Here is a 14187-nt window from a genome sequence, read left to right as displayed (position 1 = left end):
CGAGCAATGTGGCAAGCTTACAATCTAATGCTTCGTTGAGGTTGCATTCTATCCGCTGTTGCAGCTCAGTGAAAGCCTCACAGTTGACATTTCCTTCTGAAGTGTATGCTGGTGTTGCCGCTTTTGAGATTGGTTCGAGAGCTTTGCGTTTGTGCGAGGTTGGTTGTTGGGTGGTTTGCGGGCAATCTATGGCAGGGACAGGAAGGATGTCTGCATTTGATAGTAAATGTTTGGGTTGTGTGTCTGCAAGTTGTGATTAGAGATTAGCGTTTTCTGCCTTGAGTTCTTGTATCTCAGCACGTAAGGATCGGAGCTCCTGCATGAAGCTGTGCGTGGTAGCGTCACTAACTGTGTTCACTGCGGTTGCTATAGGTTGTGTGGTGTGACCTGTGTGGGAGACAATGCTGGCCCAGCTTACCTTGGGGGGTGCGTCTTGCACTTTAACTGTGGTCGTTCTGAGGCTTGCGTTTCCTTGCTGCTGCGGCGGTGTTGAATCCGGTCCGCTCCGGGAGTGATTGACCTCGGGAACGGCTGCGTCCACGAGACCGACTGCGTCCTCGTGAATTGCTGCGCTCGGGAGCCTGCGGTTGTAGTGTTGACTTCGGTGTTGGCAGAGCTGAGTCTTCATTTGTAGAAGTCAATGGCCTCGTCTCCTGGTCAGCTCCTTGTTGTCCCAGTCGTAGGCGTTCCCATCGTCGTTGGAGTAGGAGGTGTGGTGTCTGGAAGCGGCGATGGCAGGACTTATCACCAGTCGGGTGGTCTTTGCCGCAGAGCGCGCAGCAAGGGTAACAGGGGTGATCAGCCGGCGGATTTACTGTGTCACAGCTCTTGCATTTCTTCTGGGTTGGAGTGGGGCATACATCGGCCCTGTGGCCGACGGTCCCGCAGATGTCGCAGACCTTGATGCGCTTCTTATGTAGATAGCATTTGTATTCTGCTCCGCGGTAGTAGACATGGTACGGTACTTGCTTTCCGTCGAATACGATGAGCACTGAATTAGTATTGCCCATGCGTCGGGCCTGCAGAATCGTAGGGTTCTTCTTGTAAACGAGACTGTTGGTAATGGCTTCTTCCGTGTCCTATGAAGGGATGTTATGTATGACTCCTTTGGCTGTGCCCTCCGGCGGTGTGACGTATGCTGTGGCAGCGTAGCGGACTGCTCCGATGGGGAGACTGCGGATGCGACAGTATTTTTCGGCGTTAGACATCAATGGAGTGCTAACTACAATGACGTTATTATCCGTGCATGAGCGGTAAATGTCGTCCTCTGCTTCTTTGGTTGTAATACCCGTGATTTGTAGTATTGAGTCACGTATCTGGGCGTCTCCTAGTTTGGACACGTTGAAACCGTCTCTTAGGCGTATGACGATCTTGATATCATTCTTCGGAAGTCGTGGTTGCCGTGGTGCGCGTCGGCGTAGTGCGGACTGCTCGGTACTCTGGGTGCGTGCGCTTGCTGTTGCACGGAGGGATCCGTGTATGAGTACGGATGATGCCTGCGTGGTCTGTCGTTGCTTACGGTGGCTGACAAGCCACCCTGCTTCAACGGTAGCTTCTTCGGGGGCTATTTCCGTGCCTTCAACCTCTACTACCTCCATGACGAGGGGAGGGGCTGCACTTATTGATCTCACGAGGGTGCGAGTCGTTGGGCGAAGTCCTCGGGAGCCGGGACTGCGACAGTGACGCCGCGCACCTTCGTAGCTGCGGCACACCTGTCTCTCGGCCAGACGGAGCAGCTGAAGATCTTGTTAGGGTTAGCAATCTTCTGGTCGTAGAAACCCTTGTCCTGGGTCCCTGGCGTTGGGACTGGTCTTGATCGGTAGCGGACCACTTCCGGAAGCGGGTTTCGACGTAAGTTTGGGTCCAGCGGTGATTGTTTGTCCACAAAAGTTTCAAATATACGGAGCCCATACGAGGCGCGTGCACTCCGTCAGCGGCGTCGTCGTCTTTAGCAAATATTGTCGACAAGTGTCACTTTCTTTTTTTCCATTTGCCGCTACGATGTTTTGGCAACAGTATCAATGCTAGCTTTGAACTATATTGAAATAGAAAAGCGCCACGTGATTTAAATGTTAATCAACAAAAACAAAAAAGATGCTTTACCTGCTTTCAGTCTTGATAAAGATATGTGAGCTCCAATTACAATATCACAAAGCTTTTAAGGCCTGTTAAAGTGACGGACAACCAATTTTCATGGTACATATTTTCTTCAGTGCGACGGGAAGCTTGCCGATCAGAGCGTCTAATCATGAAAAACACGGGGAAGGTGGGAGATGGAAATTCAATATTATGAGGAAAACCAGAACGAGATAAAAGCGGGTGCCAGCATTTCGAGAAGTGGATTTGTCTTCTACAATCCGACATATTCTTTCCCTTGATGCAGTACATATGGGTAGGGTTCCTTTAAAGCGGAGAGGGGTAAAGGCGGGTGTGCGAGGCACCGTGGAACATTTTTCTTCTGAATTGCTCGATCTGCAGTGAGGATGTAGTGGTTCACTGGAAGCATGCTTTAAACGGTGATATGTGAGTGCCATAGGGATTATGCTACAACACTCGTGGGAGACAGACGACAAGTGCGATCATAGCTGTGAGAAAGAATTATGTTGTTTATCAAATCATAGTTCCTGGGATTGATCTTTTCTGAATTGTAAAATTGTTTCTATTTTAACGACCATGTGTTTTTATTGTTTAGTGTCGTGTTAGATATGGATCCTTTTCCTGGCATCACTCGAGTTTCCCGACCACATCCAATCACCGTCGCATTCCAGGTTTGGGCGCGCAGGAGCACGTCTAACATGGTCCCGGACCTGACAGACAAGTTGGGGACCCCAACCTCAGGTGCCGCCCGTCGAGCTATTGTCTCCACCCCTGCTTCACTCTTCCCGAAAGTGCAACTGGAGCCTGGCACGATCACAGGTAATTTTGGTCCCGAGCAAAGCTGTTTTGCAGCTCTCAAAGCTCGTTTGAAAACGATCCGTCTCCTCCAGCTGAGCGCTTTCAGGCGGGGAGGCAACACCAAGGCAACGCCAGTTGCAAATCACCAGTAAGTCCCAGTGGAGCCCTCAGAGCAGCCCCATCTAGCGAATGTGACTGCACTTGCACAGGCGCCTACCATTGGAGGAAAATGACGACCAGCGCGAGCTCGACGATTGGCCGAAAATGACTTGACCCCGAGACACCGAAAGGGCTAACAGCGAGAGACAGGGAGCCAGAGAAGAGCATTCATTCATTCATTCATTCATTCATTCATTCATTCATTCATTCATTCATTCATTCATTCATTCATTCATTCATTTTTTTTTTTCGTTCTTCTTGCCACCGGTGGCAGCATGCGATTTGCTGCTGGCCGTGCATGACTTTACAAGCGTTAATTATTTTGTGTTGTTGCTGCAGATCATTTAAATAAACCTTAATTTTCTCTCAAAATCCTCCTCAACGTCGGCCAACTCCCGCACCCAACGGTAAGATTCAATACCTGGTGGCAGCGATAAGCATGAACCTTTGTCTAAAGAAGTCCTGAGGAACTGGTAACCGCGAATAAGAAAGAGCCTTTGACCCAGGGTGTCCTGAGGAACCGGGAACAGCGATAACGATGAACGATGAACCTTCGTCCAAAGTATTCCTGAGGAACTGGGAAAAGCAGAGAAGTAAGAGCCTTCGTCCTAGGGAGCCCTGAGGAACTGGAAACAGCGAAGAAAGAGCCTTCGTCCAAAAAAAGTCCTGAGGAACTGGGAACAGCGAAGAAGAAAGAGCCTTTGATTCAGGGAGTCCTGAAGAACCGGAAACAGCGAAGAAGGAAGAGCGTTCGTCCAAAGAAGTCTTGAGGAACTGGTATCAGCGAGGAAGAAAGAGCCTTCGACCCAAATAGCCCTGAGGAACCAGACAGCAAAGAAGAAAGAGCCTTCGTTCAAAGAAGTCCTGAGGAACTGGGAACAGCGAAGACGAAAGAGCCTTTGACTCAGGCAGTCCTGAAGAACCGGAAACAGCGAAGAAGGAAGAGCGTTCGTCGAAAAAAAAATTTGAGGAACTGGGATCAGCGAAGAAGAAAGAGCCTTCGACCCAGGGAGTCCTGAGGAACCGGGAATAGCAAAGAACGAAGAGCCTTCGTCCAAATAGGTCCTGAGGAACTGGGAACAGCGAAAAACGAGCCTTCGACCCAGGGAGTCCTGAGGAACAAGGAACAGCGGACCGGTGAACCAGATGGAGTGGTGTTGCATTCGTGAGTCGTGAGTGAGCGCGTCGTTATTTCATTTTCATTCTCCAGAGGTCAAATTTTGCGTGTTTATTTTGATAGTTCTAGGAATCGCGAAGCTCTACCGTTTGTCACATTCGCTTATAATTCCTCGCCGCACGACACAACTGGTTATTCCCCATTTTTCCTTCTCTTTGGCCGCGAACCAGCACACACAACCCTCCCTGTTCACGCGGCAGCGACCAGTGAATATGCGCTTGACGCCATCGCCCGCTTTGCCCACGTAAGGGATATTGCCCATGACCGCCTTCTGTAATCCCAAGAGTCAAAGGTGTTTTTACGACCGGCAACACCATGACGTGCACTTCCCGCCTGGTTCTTTGGTCCTTCTATGGTCTCCGTCGGGTGAGGTCGGCCTGTCAGAAAATCTGCTGTCTCGTTACACAGGCTCATACCGAGTGCTTCGTGCCGTGACTCCAATCACCTACGAGATCGCCCGTGACACCCCATCTGCTTCCCATTCTAGGGATATCGTGCACGTTATTCGACATAAGCAGTATCACCCCCCCCCCCCCCACCCAATGCATTCAGACGCCCCGAGACGTCGCTTCTGCCGCCGGGAGATTATGCTACTCGCGTGTGGTATTTGATTGTTCGAATGAGGGGCGTGGGTGCCATCACTCGAGAAAAGAGGAAGAGGAAACTGGGCTCTTGCTTTGAATCTAACTAGTTAACTCTGCAACCGCTGTTGTAAATATAATCTGTAAGTAGTTGCTCATCTGACTCGGCCATCGCATAACAGCATTTTCTGTTAGCTTTTCTTTCCTCTGGTATTTCGAATGTCAAATTTTGTCTGGCTAAGCTGTTTCAAGCTAGGTTTATGGCTCAGTCGAAATTTTTTTGCACTTGGCCCTAATGTCAAGCAGAGAATTTTGTATAAGAATTTATTGTTTGTCCTATTCACCTAGTGCGCTCTAAATTAAGAAAATGTAGAAGGGTGAAGTGCCAAAACTCTCATATGCAAGATGTAATCTCCACCAACACAGACATATGCACCTCATGCGTTTTCAGTGTATTCTTGATGGTGTTTATTGCGCGTGTTGAAATATAATGCCTAATGCAATTCTTTATGCTACAGATGTATGCTGGGACAAACCGGTGGCTCAAAGTGGAGGCCTGAGGCACCTTGTTTGTGGCCTCAGTGAGTTCCCTGTGTTGCCGCATGGCAGCCACTATCTATTGCACGCCACAATAACTGAGGCACCGGAACGCGACAGGAATACTGTCAAATAAGTCCGGGGCAAAAAGGGCAGACGGAGCCACGGACCGCTTTAACCCCCGATAAGCATGCCTCACCAAAAGGTTTGCAACATAGTGCATTTAGATCTCATATTGTGACATGCAGTGAAATTTTTCAGTTCTGTGAACTACTGTTTCAGCTGAGGTGTCCAACAACTGCGCAGTTGTTATTAAGATTTTTGAACGTTTCAATGTTCATAAATCATAGGCAGCCAGTATGCTCAATCATTGGAGCACGAAGCCACCTGCATATGTAAGGTTGGCAATGAAAGTATGCTTTTTCAACGAAAGGAACTTTTCGTGAGATTAGTTTAGCTCTGCTCTCTATTACTCAAATAAAACAACAGTGCATGGCGCAGTTACTATAGCTCCTGCTGTTGAGCATTTGGTCGGGGATTCACCGCGGTCGGTGCCTAATCGTCCCAATAATCGCGAATCTGAAATAATGAATTTGCCAGGAAAGCATTTTGGCACGTTGTGGGGACGTTGAAAAACACAGTAGCAATACTGTGAACGACAAAACTAACTTTTATTGGCCGAACCTGTGCCCACAAAACAGGCTACACGTATAGCACAACGATAGCGGCGAGCACGGTTGGCGATCGTCAAAAAACTGATGAGCCGGTCAAGCGCGTTGGCTTTTTTACTTCAGTCGTCAGATGTTCCACAGTAATCGCTCGGACCCGCGTGTTTTCCACAAAGTTCTACATTAATCGCGTCGCGCACACCTGCAATCAGATTACACAAGGTTCGGTCACACACAGCTAATCAACCATCGATAGCATTCCAGAAACTTCCTATACCTACAGGCGCGTCCTGCGCAGCGTGATAACATTTTTTAAGTGGTGGAACGTGGTCACCCGAGAAAGATGAAAATGTAGACGTGTCAATACCACCCTCTTAAAAAGCATCGACCCGATGCTACAAACGAACGACAATAATAAAGTAGCACTCTTCCAAAGAAAACAACACAATAAGGAAAGTTCGTCAGCCTCCGTAAAAGGATTTAAGCCGCATCACGTGGACCACTTCAGATTGTGCGCCGCGCAGCTGTGAATGCGAAATGCCGTCTGGCACGGCCTCATATTCCAGCGCGCCAATACGTCGGATGACCTTGCAAGGTCCGAAATAGCACCGCAATAGCTTCTCATTCAGTCCTCGTCGGCGTGTCGGGGTCCATACCCAAACACGGTCGCCGGGCTGGTACTCGACGAAGCGTTGTTGGAGGTTGTAGTGTCGGCTGTCAGTACGCTGCTGGTTCTTGATCCGTAGACGAGTGAGCTGTCGGGCTTCTTCGGCGCGCTGGAGATAGGTAGTGACGTCAAGATTCTCCTCGTCAGTGACGTGCGGCAGCATGGCGTCGAGCGTCGTCGACGGGTTCCAGCAGTAAACCAACTTGAACGGCGTGATCTGTGCTGTTTCTTGCACCGCCGTGTTGTAAGCGAAGGTTACCTACCGCAGGACCGCATCCCACGTCTTATGCTCGACGTCGACCTACATTGCTAACATGTCGGCGAGGGTCTTGTCCAGGCGCTCCGTGAGACCATTCGTTTGCAGATGGTATGTAGTTGTCCTCCTGAGGTTTGTCTAGCTGTATTGCAGAATGGCTTGGCTGAGCTCTGCGTTCCTCTGTTGGTCTTGAGGATTTCTGGGGCACCCTGTCGCAGCAGGATGTTCTCGACGAAGAATTTCGCAATTTCGGCTGTGCTGCCGTTTGGTAGAGCTTTAGTTTCAGCGAAGCGGGTGAGATAGTCCGTCGCCAAGACGATTCGCTTATTCCCGGATGTTGACGTCACAAACGGCCCCAACAAATTAATCCCTATCTGCTGGAACGGTCGGTGAGGAGGTTTGATCGGCTGTAGTAATGCTGCTAGCCTTGTCGGTGGTGTCTTGCGTCACTCACCGTCTCGGCATGTCTTGACGTAACGGGCGACGTCGCCGGTCAGTAATACCTTTTTTTCTATCCTCAATAGCGTCCGGGAGAATACGAGGTGTCCAGCAGTTGGATCGTCGTGTAGGGAGTGCAGTACTTCTGGATGCAGAGCTGACGGTACAACAAGAAGGTCGCTGGCGCGGACTGATCAAAAGTTCTCCTTCAGGAGCCGGCTCTTTTACAACCTGGATGAAGACAACGCGCACTTAAATGCCCTAGGAACAACGTCGGTGTTCCCTTCGAAGTAATCGACGAGGCCTTTTAGCTCGGGTATGCTCGTTGCTCTTTATTGAAGTCTCCCGCGCTTATTATTCCAAGGAAGGCGTCGTCGTCCTCGTCGTCTTGATGCGGGTGATCGAAGGGCGCGCGTGATAAGCAGTCGGCGTCAGAGTGTTTTCTTCCGGACTTGTATATTACGGCAACGTCACATTTTCTTGCAGTCTGAGGCTCCACCGCGCCAGACGTCCTGAAGGGTTCCTTAAGTTAGCTAGCCAACACAACGCGTGATGGTCGCTGACGACTTTGAATGGCCTTCCAAAGAGGTAATGGTGGAATGTTGCTGTAGCCCAAATGAATGCGAGGCATTCCTTTTCAGTCGTAAAAAAAAAATTGCCTTCCGCTTTAAATAGCGACCGATTAGCTTAGGATATCACCCGTTCAAATCCGTCTTTTGTCTGCACTAGGACGGCACCAAGGGCTAGGCTACTGGGGTCAGTATCGGTGTCTTTGGTTCCAGACTACGTCGTTATGGGGCGTCTCGTTGAAATGTCGTCTAGACAGGATTTTCGGCGTACTCGCGTGCGGCGGAGGATATTCGTCAGTTCGGCGAACAGCAACCGCACCTCAATCAGTTGCAGCTTTTAGTTTTCCGGATATGGGTTCGCAGAGCGGCCCCGGGCTGGGACGGTGTATGGTCGGCGCTGCGGAGACAGGTAGCGGCCTGGTGACAGCAAACGGGACGATCGTCGAGGGCTCCATTGAGTAGCGGCGAGGTAGTCAGCGATGTCACCAGGGTGTTCACCTTCCCGAGGGAACGTTGCGTTGGTGGCGCAGCCTCGCAATCCCTGGTCGCGGTATTGGCATCGGCGGTACACGTGGCCGGCTTCACCGCAGTGGTGGCAGAGCGGGTGGTGGTCAGGAGCGCGCCAAACGTCTGTATTCCTCGGGTAGGTGCGCCGGGTGACGGGTGGGCATGCTGGCGGCGGCGGCGGTGGTCGACGGAATCATGGCGTTACAGGGCCCTGGCGCGGGTGTGGAGGGGGACCTTGACGGCGGGTGACACCGGCGTAGGTCATCGCTTCTGGCTGGGCCTGCGATGATTGTGGTTGTACCTCGGAAACTCCTTGCGATCGCTGGACTTCTTCTTTGACAATTTCGGCGATTCAGGCCAATTGAGGTTGCGATGAAGGGAAGATCCTTTGAAGCTACTCTCGTACGACTGCCCTGATGGTCTCGCGCAGGTCGTCGGCTGCCAGTGACTGAACTCCAGCGTAGTTTGTCGAGTTCGTGAGGCGGTTGAATTGCTGGTTCCGCATTTAGAGTGTCTTCTCAATGCTGGTGGCCTCGCGAAGGGTGGCCTCGCGGTCGTCGGTGGGCTTCGTATCATGGCGCCGAAAAGTTCCGCCTTTACACCAGGCATCAGCAGGCGGACTTTCTTCTCCTCGGAGATTTCTGGGTCGGCGTGACGGAACAGACGGCTCATTTCCTCAGTGAATATCACGATCGTCTCATTTGGCAGCTGCGCTCTGGTCTCCAGTGGAACTTGGGCTCGCTCTTTTCGCACGATGGTTGTAAATGTTTGCAGGAAGCCGCTTCGGAACAGGTCCCACGTCGTCAAGGTGGCTTCTCGCTTCTCGACCCACGTCCTGGCGGCGTCCTCCAATTGCGAAATACACATCTCGCCGCTTGTCGTCACTTTTCCGGCTGTTAAGCGTAGCGACCCTCTCATATGTTTCCAGCCAGCTTTCCGGGTCCTCAAATGTGGAACCGCGGAACGTCGGTGGTTCCCTGGGCTGCTGAAGAATAATTGGGGCTGCTGCTTTTGCCATTGGGGATGGCTTGGTCGTTTCTGGACGATCGTCTTGGACTGTCTTCTTGGTAGTATCTGGTTGAAGACCGTGTTCCTGGGGCAGCTACTGTAGCCGGTGGCTTGCTTGGTGTTCTGGGACGACGTTTGTGTTGTATTTGCTTTCCGGGCTTTGATTACGGCTTGTCGGAGTCGTCCGGTACATGAACGTAAAGCACCTCTACCAGATGTCACGTGGTGGTGACATTGAAGAACACAGTAGCGATACTGTGAACGACAACACTAACATTTATTGGGCGAACCTGTGCCGCAAACAGGCTACACGTATAGCACAACCATAGCGGCGAACACGGTCGGCGATCGTCGAAAATCTGATCAGCGGGTCAAGTACATCGGCTTTTATATATTAGTCGTCGAATGTTCAAGAGTAATCGCTGGGACCCGCGTGCCTTAAACAAAGTTCTGCATTAATCGCATCGCGCACACACGCAATCAGATTACACAAGGTTCGGTCACAGATAGCGGTCGAGCATCCATATGAACATTCGATAACATTCCAGAAACTTCCTTTACCTACAGGCGCGTCCTGCGCCACGTGATAACATTTGTGAAGCGGTGAAACGTGGTAACCCGAGAAAGATAAAGATGTACATGTGTCAATATTCCAAAAGTAGCCAAAAATGCTTGTCAATACGTTGTTGATTGCACATGCACTTGCGTGCTACCTGGCCAATCGGTATTTTGTCCATGTCATGGCATCGCTAAAGAGAAATGCATACAAAAAATCTACATTCTCTGGCAACATGAACTGAGATAGACTTCTCTCAAACAGTTCAATGACGATGGTTTAGTGCGCAACGGTAATTGTCTGCCACTTTTCGTTCTGTAGTGTAGACAATAAGGCTAGAAACAGCATCATTTAAAGCTGCTTGATGACTGATTGTTACCACATAAAAAGAAAATAACGAAAAGTGTGTGGCAAATTAACTCGAATGAACAGTTATATTGATTCCCGCAGCTGTGTAATTCTTTAAAGTGAAGCCTTGTTAGTGAATTTGTAATTCTGCGTAATTCTTTAAAGTGAAGCCTTCTTAGTGAATTTGCTGCAGTATCGGAGCAGCAGCTGCAGCACCACAAAAAGAACGCGTTTAATGAGGCATCGATTTATATATGACGAAGGTGCAAACTCCCCATACTTGGGTTATAGGTAACTTCAATGCAGAAGTGGTGAAAAGCCGGGCTGGGGAAGATGCAATTGTCACTACGGCATCGATTTCATGAATGGTAGAGGAGGGATACAGGTATATTTCACTGGAAGAAATAGACTATGACTAATTAAAACTGCTTGCTCTTCCGTAATCGAGAGCACATGTAATCATGAAAGGGTAAGCGGCTAAGCCTATTGGTTGGAGATAATAGACACACTCTTAGAATGAGTTAGTGCATGTTCGCAATGACCCAGCACACCACACGGCACCACACTGCTCCACGCCATACTGGGCACTTGTTCATATGCAGGCTGCCCAACTAGAAGAAAACCGGCTAAACGTCACGACAGGCAGCGAAAGACACCTGGGCAAAAGAGGGCATTGCACAGCTACAAGAAGAAAGGCGCCTGAATGAGGCGCCACGCAGCGTGCCGCCATCTCTAGAAGCGATGCAAAACTCGCGCCGCCGAACTGGCGGACCACTGGCGTTCCAAAGAACAACCCTGTCTGCGCACCAAAAGATGACAGGTAAGTGTTTGGCACTCTTCATCTGCTTTTCGAACGGTGCTATTGGAAATGACAAATAAAACTTTATCGTACTAAAAATTACAGCCTGAGTGATATCGTGAACAACCATTTTGAAAAACTCAGAAGAAATATTTTTCTGACTTCTTTGGACAATAAGTAGCGTATTTAATGTGGTTCTATACAAAGGATAGGGAGCCAGAGAACGCATTTTCTTTAGTTTTGACAGGTTGCCCGGTTGAGCTCGTTTTTTTTTTCTCGCAACTTGCCTGGATGTTCTTGGCTGAGTGCCCGGATAACGGCTTTGGTTTTTGACTCAAGGTTACTTGAAGCCCGCCGAACACAGGAGCTAAGATTATTTCATGATTCATACCGTCTTCAGGAAGCACACTAACAGAAAGGGGACATTGAAAAGTCCATGGAGAAAAAATAAACGAAACATATTTACCAAACTAATCCGATCCTAGCATAGCATAGAATCTAGAAGTGTTAGGGTAAAGAACAGTAACCTTAGGTTACTGAGGTCCAGGATTTCTCTCAATTTGAAGAGGGATAGAGTAAAATAGGTCAATAAGAAACTAGCCGACTTAGACGCAGAATAGGTAAAAGCAGGTAATTCAGGCTGCTGTTCACAAACACTCTTCTTTAGAGGTGGCCGCCAGCGGGCCAGCGAGTGCGAACGTGCTTCGCATCGGCTCTGTACAAACACGGCGATTTCGTTCAGATTTCCACCCACGCAGTGCCCATCTCTTCACTACACCGTTCGTCAAGGTGAGCGCTACCATCTGTTCAAATTTGGTGGCCGTCGGTCCCCCCTAAGCAGGCCCACGGGCCGAAAACCGCCCTTTGCCGATCAGCTGCCGCACTAGGCCTCGCGCCACCGTGCGCTAAGCCTAAGCCGCTTCGACCTCCCCTACGTCCACATTATGGAGGCCCAAGTGATCGGAGATACCATCGACCCAAAGGACTATGATCCCAGGGACTGGAATCATATCCTGAGCCTACCCACCCATCAGAAAGGAACACCGAAAATCCAGGACCAGGCGAACGCCGCCACCGGCTCGCGACCTGCGGATTCCGTACAACAAGCGTCCCAGCTGCGCGCGACGCGTCTCGCGGCGCAAAGGTCGCAACGCCAGCCGCGTTTGCCCGAGGATGCCTACAAGATAGTGTTTCGTTCAACCGGGGGACTTGCCTTAACCGACCTTCAACCGCGCCAGCTTCGCCTGGCCCTGCTAACTGCAGCCAAAGACATCCAAGCACCAGACGCCACCAGCTTGATTATCCACCCCCTCAACAATACCTGCACTATGAGTACCCCGCATAAAGCCGACGCGCTACGCCTGGTCGCCATCCAACAACTCTCCATCCGAACCCAAGGCTACGCCGTCACCGCCTACATCGCACCCCGGGATGGTGCAGTAAGCGGAGTAATCACTAAAGCCTACTGGGAAGAAACCCCAGCACAGATTCTGGACGACCTCATCACAGGCAACCCTAGCGTCTCCATCATTGATGCACGCCGCATGGGACAGACCCGTTCGATCCTCATCACCTTCCGGACGGTTCCGGTGCCCCGAACCATTTCCTACGGAGGCGGGCTCCACAGCTGCGGTTTGTACAGAGGACACCTGGACGCTTGCACAAACTGTAGAAAACCAAGGCATCGCGCGGATGTGTGTACCCTTCAGCGTACGCACAACTGTTCAAGATGCGGTATCCCGCACCCCCGAGAGGACAACCCGACATGCACACCAGCCTGCATACTCTGTGGAGGCGCCCACATGACCGGTACTAAAGGCTGCAAGGCGAGGGGACGCCGCTCACCGCCCGCGTCACAACAGCACACCTCCCGCACACCGGAACGAGACGCGGACCGCTCCAGCACGTCTCGCTCATCGTCTCTTCGCCGCCAGGACCAACAGTCTCCACAGCTTTCCTGGGCGGACAGAGTAGCAGGCAAAAGATTGAACGTTCCCAGCAAGGCTTCAACCCCCCCGCCCACACAGGAGGACCTCCGTGACCGGGAGCTCCAGGCCCTGCGAGAGGAGGTGAGTCGTCTTAGCTCTCTCATCAAGACTCCCACCTGTACCCCTCTTCCGTTTCCGCCAATCGTCCCTCCCACCCAACCCACGCCGCTACCCCAAACACCCACTGAAAACATGGAACAATCCGGCTCCCAAACGGCCACCTCACCCCCACCCAAGAAAAAACGCACAACAGAGCACCCACCCGTCACCCAGACCGACCTTCAATCTCTAGATGCCCGCATGGACGCTAAACTCGCCGAAATGGACGCGCGTCTAGAGGCAAAATTCACTCAGCTCATCGACCACCTATCTCAACGCTTTGAACAACAAATTGAAGCGGCATTTACGCGCATGATACACACCCTTGAGATGAGCCTTGCACGGTACGACACCCGCCTCCAAACAATCGAGCAGGCCCTTCCCTCGCTGCAGCTCCCCAATCGCCCCTATCAATCCGACCCACCTACCCCACAGAACTCCCTACCCAACCCACCTATACTCACCCCACCCAAGCTACAGTATGGCGGGGCTACCACCTAATTCCTTATCAATTCTGCAATGGAACTGCCGCCGCTTCCGGGGCAAGCGCGCACCCCTCCAACTCCTCCTCCCCAAACTTCCCACGCCCCACATCCTCCTTCTTCAGGACACACATGCCCCTGCCACACTTCCCAGTTACACATCCGCTCACTCGGACGCAACGAATACACCCAGGGCTTCCACACTCATACATCGCTCCATTACACACCAAACGCATCAGATCACCTCCGAGACGCCCTGCGTAATCACAGAAATCATACACCACACACACTCCACACCATCTATTTTCATTGCAAACATATACCACCCACCGTCTCAACCGATGGCTTCATTGGAAACGCTACTGCGCGATCTCCATCGTATTGCAGGCAAGCATCCATTGATAATCGGAGGGGACTTCAACAGTCAGCATACTGACTGGGGCTACCGCACCA

At 51.1% G+C, this 14187-nt stretch overlaps 1 pseudogene; it reads right to left on the bottom strand.

Annotated features, from left to right (window-relative positions):
* Window positions 1–440: 440 nt before the first annotated feature.
* On the bottom strand, window positions 441–1598 carry LOC126528361 (uncharacterized; annotated as a pseudogene).
* Window positions 1599–14187: the final 12589 nt, after the last annotated feature.

Source organism: Dermacentor andersoni, unplaced genomic scaffold (assembly GCF_023375885.2).
Source record: "Dermacentor andersoni unplaced genomic scaffold, qqDerAnde1_hic_scaffold ctg00000039.1, whole genome shotgun sequence".
Lineage (NCBI taxonomy): Eukaryota > Metazoa > Arthropoda > Arachnida > Ixodida > Ixodidae > Dermacentor > Dermacentor andersoni.
This window is presented reverse-complemented; position numbering and strand designations above follow the sequence as displayed.